General features: G+C 38.6%; 2 pseudogenes; both read left to right on the top strand.

Moving 5' to 3' along the window:
* The first annotated feature begins 638 nt into the window (after nucleotides 1–638).
* Nucleotides 639–3094, top strand: LOC127130192 (probable ubiquitin-conjugating enzyme E2 24; annotated as a pseudogene).
* Nucleotides 3095–4447: 1353 nt separating this feature from the next.
* On the top strand, nucleotides 4448–5462 carry LOC127130193 (pyrophosphate-energized vacuolar membrane proton pump 1-like; annotated as a pseudogene).
* Nucleotides 5463–11124: the final 5662 nt, after the last annotated feature.

An 11124-nucleotide genomic window follows, 5' to 3' on the forward strand; every position in this document is an offset into this window, starting at 1 on the left:
TTCATTTTTTTTTCAGGTTCAAAATCTGGGTCTCCGTGGTATTTAACCATCCCCCACTGCGATCCGATGAAAAAGTTTGTTTCATTTTCCTCTGGTGGAGGATGTTTAAATAGGGGCAACTGTCATACCCCGATTTTGGCCCTGAATTTTTTTTTATTTTTTTCCCATCAATCAGTCATTGGCATTTCTTCTCATGACCATTTCACGTTTAAAACTCTTCACTTCATATCGAGAGATTTTTCATTCATTCATAATTCAAAGAAATTTCATACATATTTCTTCATTCACATTTATATTCTCCATTTCACATTCAAGATTCTACATTTCATATTTAAAATTTTCATCCATATTTCTTCATTACATTGGAAATTTTTTCATTCATATTCAAGAATTTCCACATACTCATTCATAGTTCGATTACTTCGTTCGTTCATTCAATCATAATCATCCATGTACATGGCATATGAATAACTTATAGTAAAAAAAAACATCTCATCACATATACATGTTTGGAATTGTTACAATGGATGTGGAAGTTGATACATTCACTGATGTATCTACAAGCAACTTGGAACAATATTTTCCGTAGAAAAAAAGAAACAAACAACTTCCTGCTTCAGTATACTAGGTCACAAGTCATGAAGGAATCCAGGCCATCTCAAGATTCAGATCAAAGTATTGAAGTTGGGACATGGAAAGAAGCAGATGAATTTATTGAATTGGTGGGAACAGAAGAATCTCAAAAGGTTGGCAAGCTTAAGAACAAGAAGAATAATTCACCAATGCTAGGCTTTCTAGATGATGGCGGTAAAATGGATCCCAACTCACTACGGAAGTGCATGAGCTTGGGTTATTCTCCAAAGAAGTCGAAGACAATAATTGGACAGTATGGAAATGGATTCAAAACTAGTACTATGAGACTAGGTGCTGATGCTATTGTTTTTAGCCGCGCTACACATTTGGGTCGGGCAACACAAAGTGTGGGTCTACTATCCTATACCTTTTGAGGAAAACTGGGAAAGATGATGTAGTCATTCCAATGATAGATTTTGTCATATCTGGCCATTGGCCTGAGCCAATTGTTTACGGCTCACTGGACGATTAGTCATCAAACTTGAAAACAATTCTTGATTAGTCTCCTTTTACATCCAAGGACGAGCTCATGCTTCAGTTTGAGGATATAGAATCACATGGAACCAAGATCGTAATATATAACTTGTGGTTGAATGATGAAGAAATATATGAATTGAGTTTTGATGATTATGCTGAGGATATCATGCTGAGAGATGAGGCCAAGCATGCAAGTGGGCCGAAGTTGAACAAAAAAAGTTGTTCAGCTTCAGTCACATATTTCTTACCGCATCCGTTATTCTTTACGGGCATATGTTTCACTTTTGTATCTTAGAAAATTTCCGAACTTCAAAATCATACTAAGAGGAAAACCTGTGGACCATGTTGATATTACGGATGAGTTAAAGCATTCGGAAGTTATTAATTACAAGCCCCAGATGGCTATGTGACAACTGGAGAGACAACCATGATGAAGGAACTGTTTGTTCTATGGAAGCAAGTTTGGTGTATGTTAATTGGGCTATGTCAATTCTTCTGGGTTCCAATTTGAATGTGAATTCTCCTGCGTGTTGGCAAGATTCAAAAAAACTTGACCATGCTGTCGTGTTTTTCGCACGCAAACTGGCAACTCGGTGACTGGTGCATGCTTCCTGTTGAAGACCAAAAGGAACAAATCGAAAAGATGATTCGAGATTCGCCTGATGCTTATCTTCCTAATAAGCATAGTACGGCTAGAGAATATAGAAGAAGAAACCTTAACTCTAGCATGGAAGAATTGTTTATTATTGGTAAGATAAAGACCAAAGTCGATATTATTTGGCAAAACGGCGAAGTTACTTTGGGGTCTGATCCACAGAACTTAATCCCCGTGAATGTCATAAACACTCATGAGTTTTTGGCCTCATCAGTTTGTGATGGAAAAAGGTACTTCTGATGACGATGATGATAAGGCTAGCAATCAAAGATGGGGTGTTGTTCTATCGGTCGATGCAAAAGAGCATACCGTAAACGTGCAATGGAGAACAGTTGCGACATCCAAGCCAAATGATTTGGCAGGAGAGCCAACATTGGAAACTGTGAGTGCGTACGAACTTGTAGAACACCCGGATTTTTCCTGTTGTTTTGGTGATATTGTGTTCAAGACCGCTCAAAAGCACGTTGGTGGTTATCGAGCTGAGAAAAATAATGCAAATTCAATGAGTGACTTGAATGTGGAAGTTCCTCTCATAAAACTGAATCAAATCAACTACCAGAGTAAGCCTAAAGATAACTGTCACCTGTCCCATATCGGCAATGTTTTTGGATTCAAAGATGGCCATGTCGAGGTGAAATGGGCTACTGGTTTAACAACTAAGGTTGCACCTTATGAAATTTTTCGGATTGATAAACACGAAGGTTCAACTGCAACTCTTGTCTCTTATGAAACAAATGTTGTCGACTCGACTCAAGAGATTATTGGTCATGGAAGTCTATTTTCTGACCAAAAGGGAAAGGGCTTGTTAGATTGTAATGGTGATAAAGATAAATGTGATAAGCATCCGGGAGAGTAGTTCCTTTTCCATTCCTCAAGCCGCCTTTGAACTTTTCTCCAGCATTAAAGCTGGCGTATTTCAAAAAACTTGGCTTGACATCATTTTGTGGAGCTGTTTCCACAGTTCCAACATTTGGAGAGGGAAATGCGCCCGATTTTGTTGGCAAGAAAGATTCGGAAACTTGTAGCTCTGACACTAACTCACATACTGCGAGTTCGTTGCCGTATGCTGAAGACTCGACTCCGTATTGTGAAGTTTATAGGGTTCATGAGACGAGCAATGTTGCAGTTTCTTTGAACAGAAACTGTTCAGATCAGTTGAAACAGTTCGACGTGATCCATATTTGCTCAGATCACCACTTTTTCAACGAAGGAAAAGGGCTGCCATTATCTCAGGTTAAGAAAGATTGGGCGAAAAAGGTGCAGCAAGAATGGAAGAACCTGAAGAAGAATCTTCCAAAGTATCTCGCATTTCGCACATGGACTCTGTGAAAGGACATCATAAAGGTCTTGAGAATTTTATCCAAAGCTACCTGTGTGAAGAACAGAAAGAGCTCGTTAAACTTGTTGATGCCAAACTTGGTCCAGAGTATGAACTTATTGTTACTACTTATGCCGGACTATACCGTTATAGAATTGGTGATGTGCTAAAGGTAGCTGGATTCAAGAACAAAGCGCCACAGTTCAACTTTGTATGCAGAAAAACATTGTATTAAGCATCCGTGCAGACAAAACCGACGAGGTTGAGCTTCAAAATGCGATCCATCTGTATATGTGACTATTGTGAAACTTGAGGTGAAACACAGTTCCTCTGAATCGCCGCAGCTTCATCAACATTCTTAATCCATGATCCACAACAACACCACATAAAATCAGTTCAATATCCAAAATAAGCCTGTTGTCAATAGAGATCCAATGTCCAATGAGATGCTTAAAATGCGGCAACAACTCGAGCATTTGCAAGCAGAACTTTGTACCCGTTCTGGTAGCTCTTCCGAGGAGGTTCAGGTCCTTAAAGAAAGAATTTCTTGGCTTGAAGCAGCTAATGAAGATCTTTTCCGTGAACTTCATGAATATCGTAGCAGATGCTCTGTTGTGGCACAGTGAAAATGATGCTTATGATGGTAGCATGTGCAATGTAAAGACGGATGGGCTTAAAAGAGGCCTACCTATCACAAATCCTGATTATCCGATGAGTGAAACAACGGGGGCTTCAAGAGAAATTGAAGAAGTAGCTAAAGAATGGGAGCATACACTTCTTCAAAATATAATGGACCGAGAATTACACGAATTGAACAAATGCTTGGAGCAGAAAGAATCTGAGATGAAGCTTTTTGGATCATCGGATGCTGAAACACTCAAGCAGCACTTTGGAAGGAAGATCGTGGAACTTGAGGATGAGAAGAGAACTGTCCAGCAAGATAGGGATCGCCTTTTGGCCGAAGTTGAAAATCTTGCCGCCGGCTCTAATGGACAAACACACAAATCAGACGATATCCATGCCCAAAAATTGAAAGCACTTGAAGCCCAGATTCTGGATCTGGAGAAGAAACAGGAAGACCTCAGGGAGATTCTTTTGAACCATTGACTGTCAAGCAGAGGAAGAAGCACATTAGCACACCCGTTGCTCATGATTCATACTCGGTTCTTCCTTGCAAGGCTTCTCGCTTGGGATGCTTGTTGTGACAGATTTGCTATATTGGAATCATCATCACCTCCCCGAATTCTTATAGTTCCCAAGGGTAGTTCATCAAAAGAGCAAAAGAAGATGCTACAGCTGCTGCTGTTTCCTCAACTTCTGTTCAAGTGCGAATTGTGTTGGATGATGGAACATCAAATATAGTAATGAGGTCTGTTGGTGCACGCAATGAACCAGTCTTTGGCTTGCATGGAGGGGCACTGCTTGGTATTGCCTATCGGATATCTAGAAGAATCAGTCCAGGTTTTCCTTTGCCAGACAAGATGATTCCTTGAATAAGACATCTGTTTTGCAGTAATCTGGGATCCCAAACAATTAAGCCTAATACGGAACTCTCATTGGCTGCAAAAGAAGGTCTTGGACTTAGCATTGGAGATGATGTTAGCAGACAAATTGTTCAAGACACACTTAAACAAGAGAAATCCTTGCTTGCTTGCTAACCACCTTATTTGCAACTGACTTTTTTTGAGATCAAACTTGTGAAGGAATTTGAGCCAACATTGAAAAATAGCATTGCCGTTTCAACAACACTGATGACTGTTAGAATTGCAATTGTTAATTGGTTAGTACTCCCATCTACCTTCGCCATCTTCGATTTTGGAGAGCAGAAAGTTGTAAAGAACTGGCAGCTATTCTTGTGTGTTTCTGTTAGTCTTTGCACAAAGGCTTATCATTGGATTTGTCACTGAATACTATACCGGCGATGCATACAGCCCTGTGCAAGATGTTGCTGATTCCTGCAGGACTGGTGCTGCTACCAATGTTATCTTTGGTCTTGCCTTGGGATGCAAGTCTGTTATTATTCCAATTTTTTGCCATTTGCAATTAGTATTTTTGTAAGTTTCCGTTTTGCTGCCATGTATGGTTTTGCTGTTTGCGGCACTTGGAATGTTGAATACTATAGCAACCGGATTAGCCATCGATGCATACGGTCCAATTAGTGACAATGCCGGAGTTGTTGCCGAGATGGCTGGAATGAGTCACAAAATTCGTGAAAGAACCGATGCTCTTGATGCCGCAGGAAACACAACTGCTGCCATTGGAAAGGGATTTGTTATTGGTGCTGCCGCCCTTGTGTCTTTGGCACTTTCTGGTGCCTTTGTGATCCTGACAGTGCGGTTTCGAGCTTTGGAGAAGCTCCGAACATTCCTGATATCGTAGAGAGCAGCCGCTACGTTGCCTCTTTACCCGCGATCAGAGTTTGTTACCATAGCAAGTGACGCCGCAGCAAGCAGCGAGAAAGCAAAGATGGTGCAATATAACTTTAAGGAAATTCCCTGCAGTAAAACCACAACAATACCACACAAAATCAGTTAACTCCAAAACAAATTTTTCAATTAAGTGAATTACAGTGGTGAATTGTTTCTTACCAACAGTAGAGTTTTCAAAATGAAGAGAATTGAGGGAGGGACCACCAACTGGGGATGAGGACAAAACTTCCCACTTCCGTACGAGCAACTCCACCATTCTAAAGGAATACAGCAAAGAGAAATTAGCCACATATAAAAGAGAAGCCACTGTTCACTAAAGGGGAGAGCTGAAAAACCCTAGTTTTTGGAGAGGATTGGCGGCTACCATTCAGAAAAGAAAAGGAGAGAATCGAAGGCAACGCTTACTCACATTCGTCGGTCGAACTCGCCGCAACCGGTTAGATTCTTTTCCGAGCTTTATTTCCATGTTTCGATTATGCTTTGAACTCCATGTTTGATTTAGCAACACCGCTGCTTGTGATGTTAACTTGCTGTTAAGATTTTGATTTTCAAAATGAAAAGAAAACTAAGCTTTGGATTCGTCGTTACTGTTTCAACATGAGCTTTGTTATTCATAGTTACTGTTTTCAACTTTGTATTTTATTTAAAAGGTTTGGTGCGGCTTCTGTTATATTATGTATTAGTGTTTGAAACTGTATAACACGGATAGTTCTAGTCCAGTGGTAGGAATGTTGTTTGTTAAACCCAAGGTTCTGGGTTTGATTCTTGGTTTGCAGCATTTTTCATTTTTAACATATTTTCTATTTTTTATTAGTTTTTATTATTATTACCACTTTTTATTATTTTAAACCTTTTATTTTTATTTTTTCTCCTTTTTTTAAAAAAAAACCACTTGTTGATTTTAATATTAAACATCGATTTTAATTTATGGATTCAACGATTTCCATGTTGTTCATCCATGATTATTTTTATCGATATATTGATAGTATTTCGCCGCGTTTCGATTAATCACGTATGACATTTCAATTATTGTCAACATGCGCAAACCGGCTTTGAGCACATTATTTAGGTTTTGTGTGTCCCTCAATTTCCATCCGTGCCAAATCCCGATTTTATCCTTGTTTTCGATTTAATTTTTAAAGTGTTTTGTAAATATAACTTGTTGAGTTATTTACTTTCTTCACATGGCTTACTCTTGGGCCTTCTTACAATGAGACAGTTCGCTGCACTTACACTCATACATTGCATTATTTGTTATTTGGGCCCGATTTAATTATTCCAGTACTTTGAATCCCCATTTGACAAAATGTACCCCACTCCCCCGATGTGTAATAATTTTACTGCTTTTCATTTCTTTATTGCTTGACTGTTTAGTTAGCTACTAACACAAGAATAAAATCAACCATTTCCAAAAAAAATACAAAAATATGACTCGATCCAACGTCGAGTATTTTCTCAATAAACAAATCAATTCATTTCTCCATCCTATTCTATTCCATTTCTTTCAAACTTTCACCAAACGCTTGATTCAACGTCAAGCCATTTTTTCTGATAAAAACTCAAAAAAATATTAATTCATAGTTAAGACCTTTTCATAAAGATGGAAGTGGAACGTGGTGTATACCACGCACTCCTGAGGCTAGGATTCGAGATGTATATCTCACCAATCCTAGTTCTCGCCATCATCCAAGTCTATCCACTTTGTTTTCTCTCAAACACTCATTCAAATATTTCTCCTAAACGTCCATCAATGCTTGATCTAGGGTCAAGTCATTTTCACAACAAAACTCAAAATACATAATTCTTATTTAACATTTTTTCAATAAAGGTGGAAATGGAACGTGGTGTATACCGCGCACTCCTGAGACTAGGATTCGAGATGTATATCTCGCTAATCCTAGCTCTCGCCGTTATCTAAAATTGTCAATGTGGTTTCTTCAAACCATTTCTCAATCAAATTCAAAACACTTAATTCTTATTAAACATTTTTTGCAAATAAGATGGAAATGGAACGTGGTGTATACCACACACTCCTGAGACTAGGATTCGAGATGTATATCTCGCTCATCCAAGTTCTCGCCATTACTCAAAACACATCAAACCAATCAATTTCTTTTTCTCGCCGCCGTGCGATTAACCCTTCAAATCTTTTCTCAAACGAAAGGTACTTTGTTTCAAAACAATGCAAGGCAATGATTTTCCACCTGTTTTGGGTAGTCCAACAATGTTTTCGTCGATTTGACACAAAGTAGCTTTCGCTAAAACCGACTAACAAACAAACATTTTTTTACCCAGAACTACGTAAGCCTTGATTTCTCTGTTGAGATACGTAGGAGCAGGATTTGTAAATCTTGTCAGGCCCACTAATAAAAAACTTAGGTTTAGTCCTTCGTTAAAAAATACAAAAACATTTCTTCTCTCTTTTATTCTTTCTTTCCTACCTAATAAATTGAAAAGCCTAACATTTCAAACTAACATTAACGCACACAACTGACCTAATGGTTCCCGTTGAGTACAACGGACGTGAGGGGTGCTAATACCTTCCCCTTGCGTAATCGACTCCCGAACCCTGATTTGGTTGCGACGACCAATAATCATTGTCGTTTCTTTCTTGGGTTTTATCGATATTTCCCCTTTCCTTTTTAGGAATAAATAAAGTTCGGTGGCGACTCTGTTCAGTCCATCATTGCGAGCGTGCGATCGCGCTTCCCTTTGTAGTCGTATCCCCATTTTTTCGAGGTGCGACAAAAGCTTTTAAGCATGATTGTGTGTCTACTTGATTGAAGCTATTAAGTAAGATCAAGTGTGTGTCTACTTGATTAAAGCTGCTAAGTAAAATCAAGTGCGTGTTATTGAAGAGTGTCTTCTTTTCATAAGTAATTGTTGTTTAAAATCATAGGTGTGATTGAGGGGGAGTGAGTGAGTTCTCATTTCTAAGAGTGCTTAGGTAGAAATCACACGGGTAGAGATTAGGTGAAAAAGACTGTAACTTGTGAAGTGTACTGAAAGTCTTTGAACTGATTATATTTAGTGGATTTCCTTCCTGGCTTGGTAGCCCCTAGACGTAGGTGAGTTGCACCGAACTGGGTTAACAATTGCTTATGTCTCTTACATTACTATTCTTTATCTTTATCCTGTTTGTTTTACTCATATATTAGTGTCGTGACATTACCTTCGACATCTCATATCTGATACCAGAATTTCAGATATGGTTATGTGTATTTAATGAAACACAAACCAGAGTCCTTTGAAAAGTTCAAGGAATTCAAGAATGAAGTATAAAACCAACTAGGTAAGAATATTAAAACTCTTTGATCAGATCGAGGTGGTGAGTATTTAAACCTAGAGTTTGATGACCAAATGAAAAAGTGTGGGATCCTATCCCAACTTACTCATCCTGGAACACCCCAATAGAATGGTGTATCAGAGAGAAGAAATTGAACCTTGTTAGACATGGTTCGATCCATGATGAGTCACGTCGATCTTCCAAACTCCTTTTGGGGACATGTGTAACACCCTTCTAAAATACCCCAAATATTTAATTAAAACAACAAACATATATCAGAGTAGATATGCAATTAAGGGTGTCACACAATCACTTCACACCATAATAACTGTCATGCTCTTTATTTAATCAAAACAACATTTGCATAGTTCGCAGTGGATAGAAATCAAATCAATCATGCAAAACATGTAACACATTACATGTAAAATTATTTAACAATGTAAAACATCCCGTCCCGATGTTACATCTATCAGAGCATGACCCACTAAGGAGACTACACTAGACTCCAAGCACTAGCTCCTACTCAATTACTGCTCGTTACCTGAAAAATAGTTGTAAGGGTGAGTTCCTCAATCGATATAATAAGCATTATAAAATATCATGTCATGTTAAGTAATTTAACACATTAATCACCCTAATCACATCACACATTTAGTAACGGCACATCAACTCAAACATCATCCTCAATACCAATACAACTCATACTCATAATCAATACCAACACAAACACACGTATAATATTGGAATACGTCCATTCATATTATACGTCATACATAATTATGCAATGAGACTCCATGCATGCGGTACCGACTATTCGTGAACATATAGTTCAACCTCACCGACCAAATCCAGGTACGGCTACCAAGCTCACTAGTCCCACTCATTTGAGACCTAGTGACTCACATCACTAATTCCTCACCATGGGAATTAGCTACTACCCCAAGGGCCATGCTATGCACGCTAAATCACCTAGCATGCAAACATCAACAACAGTCCAAAATGACTAACATCACTAATTCCTCACCATGGGAATTAGCTACCACCATAAAGGCCACAATATGCATGCTAATCACCTAGCAATGCAACATCATCAACAATAATCCACAATGGACCTATGCTCACACTCTAAGCCATACAACAGTCCATTCACAAACACATGCATAATATATACATTCACAACATTATGCATATTTTCACACATCATCAGCATATTTATCACATAATCATATCATGTCATGCCAAATAAGTCAATCACAGTATTAGCACACTCTACTAATACCTATACTACTCAAAACAGCGGGAAAATGATCCCTCCTATATCATACAGCAATATAGGCCAAACCTCAATCATCCACAATAATAGAATATTAATTTTTCCAACTTTTCAACAGTGTTAACCGGTTAACGCCCTGGGTTAACCGGTTAACGCAGCACAAACACGCTTCCTGGCAATTCACAACAGTGTTAACCGGTTAACACCCTGGGTTAACCGGTTAACGCAAACAGAACAGCAAATTTTCATAAATCACAACAGTGTTAACCGGTTAACACCCTGGGTTAACCGGTTAACGCAGACAAAACAACAATTTTTCACAATTCAACACAGTGTTAACCGGTTAACACCCTGGGTTAACCAGTTAACGCAAGACAGAAAGCTGTTCCTGCGCTAACACGAAGCAGAATGTAGAATTCTCCGCATTTTCCGCCGTTGGAGGATTCCGGACCTCCGATTCCAATTCCGTAAAAAGCTATACGTTCGGGGAATCAAGACTCATCCAATTACAGATCAAATTTCAGTTTTTAACACAACTCATCCATCACAATTCTCAACATTCGTCATCCCAATTAGGGTCAATTCAACGGTTTATCACTACCCATTACATGTTAACCCATAATACCCATTAAACGACGATAAACCCCCCTTACCTGAGTTAATCCGGCGAATCTTTAAGCTTCAAGCTCTTCTCTTCTCCAACCTTCGTTCTCTTGCTCTTTTCCTCTTTTTGAACCGCTTCTCTGTTTTCACGTGAAAACCTCTTTACCAAAAATGAAACTCTTTTTCCTTATTTCCAACTTATATATATTCCAATAATAATTATTCCAATAATAATAATCCAATTATTTAATTAAATTAATAATATACTATTAACTTAATTTAAATAATTATTTTATTTTATTGGGGTGTTACAACTCTCCCCCACTAAAAGAGTTTTCGTCCTCGAAAACATACCTCAAGCGAACAACTCTGGGTAAGACTCCTTCATCTGACTCTCAAGTTCCGAAGTCACATTGCCACCTGCTGGTCCTCCCCAAGCTACCTTCACCA

This window comes from Lathyrus oleraceus, chromosome 3, assembly GCF_024323335.1.
Source record: "Lathyrus oleraceus cultivar Zhongwan6 chromosome 3, CAAS_Psat_ZW6_1.0, whole genome shotgun sequence".
In the NCBI taxonomy this organism is placed as follows: domain Eukaryota; kingdom Viridiplantae; phylum Streptophyta; class Magnoliopsida; order Fabales; family Fabaceae; genus Lathyrus; species Lathyrus oleraceus.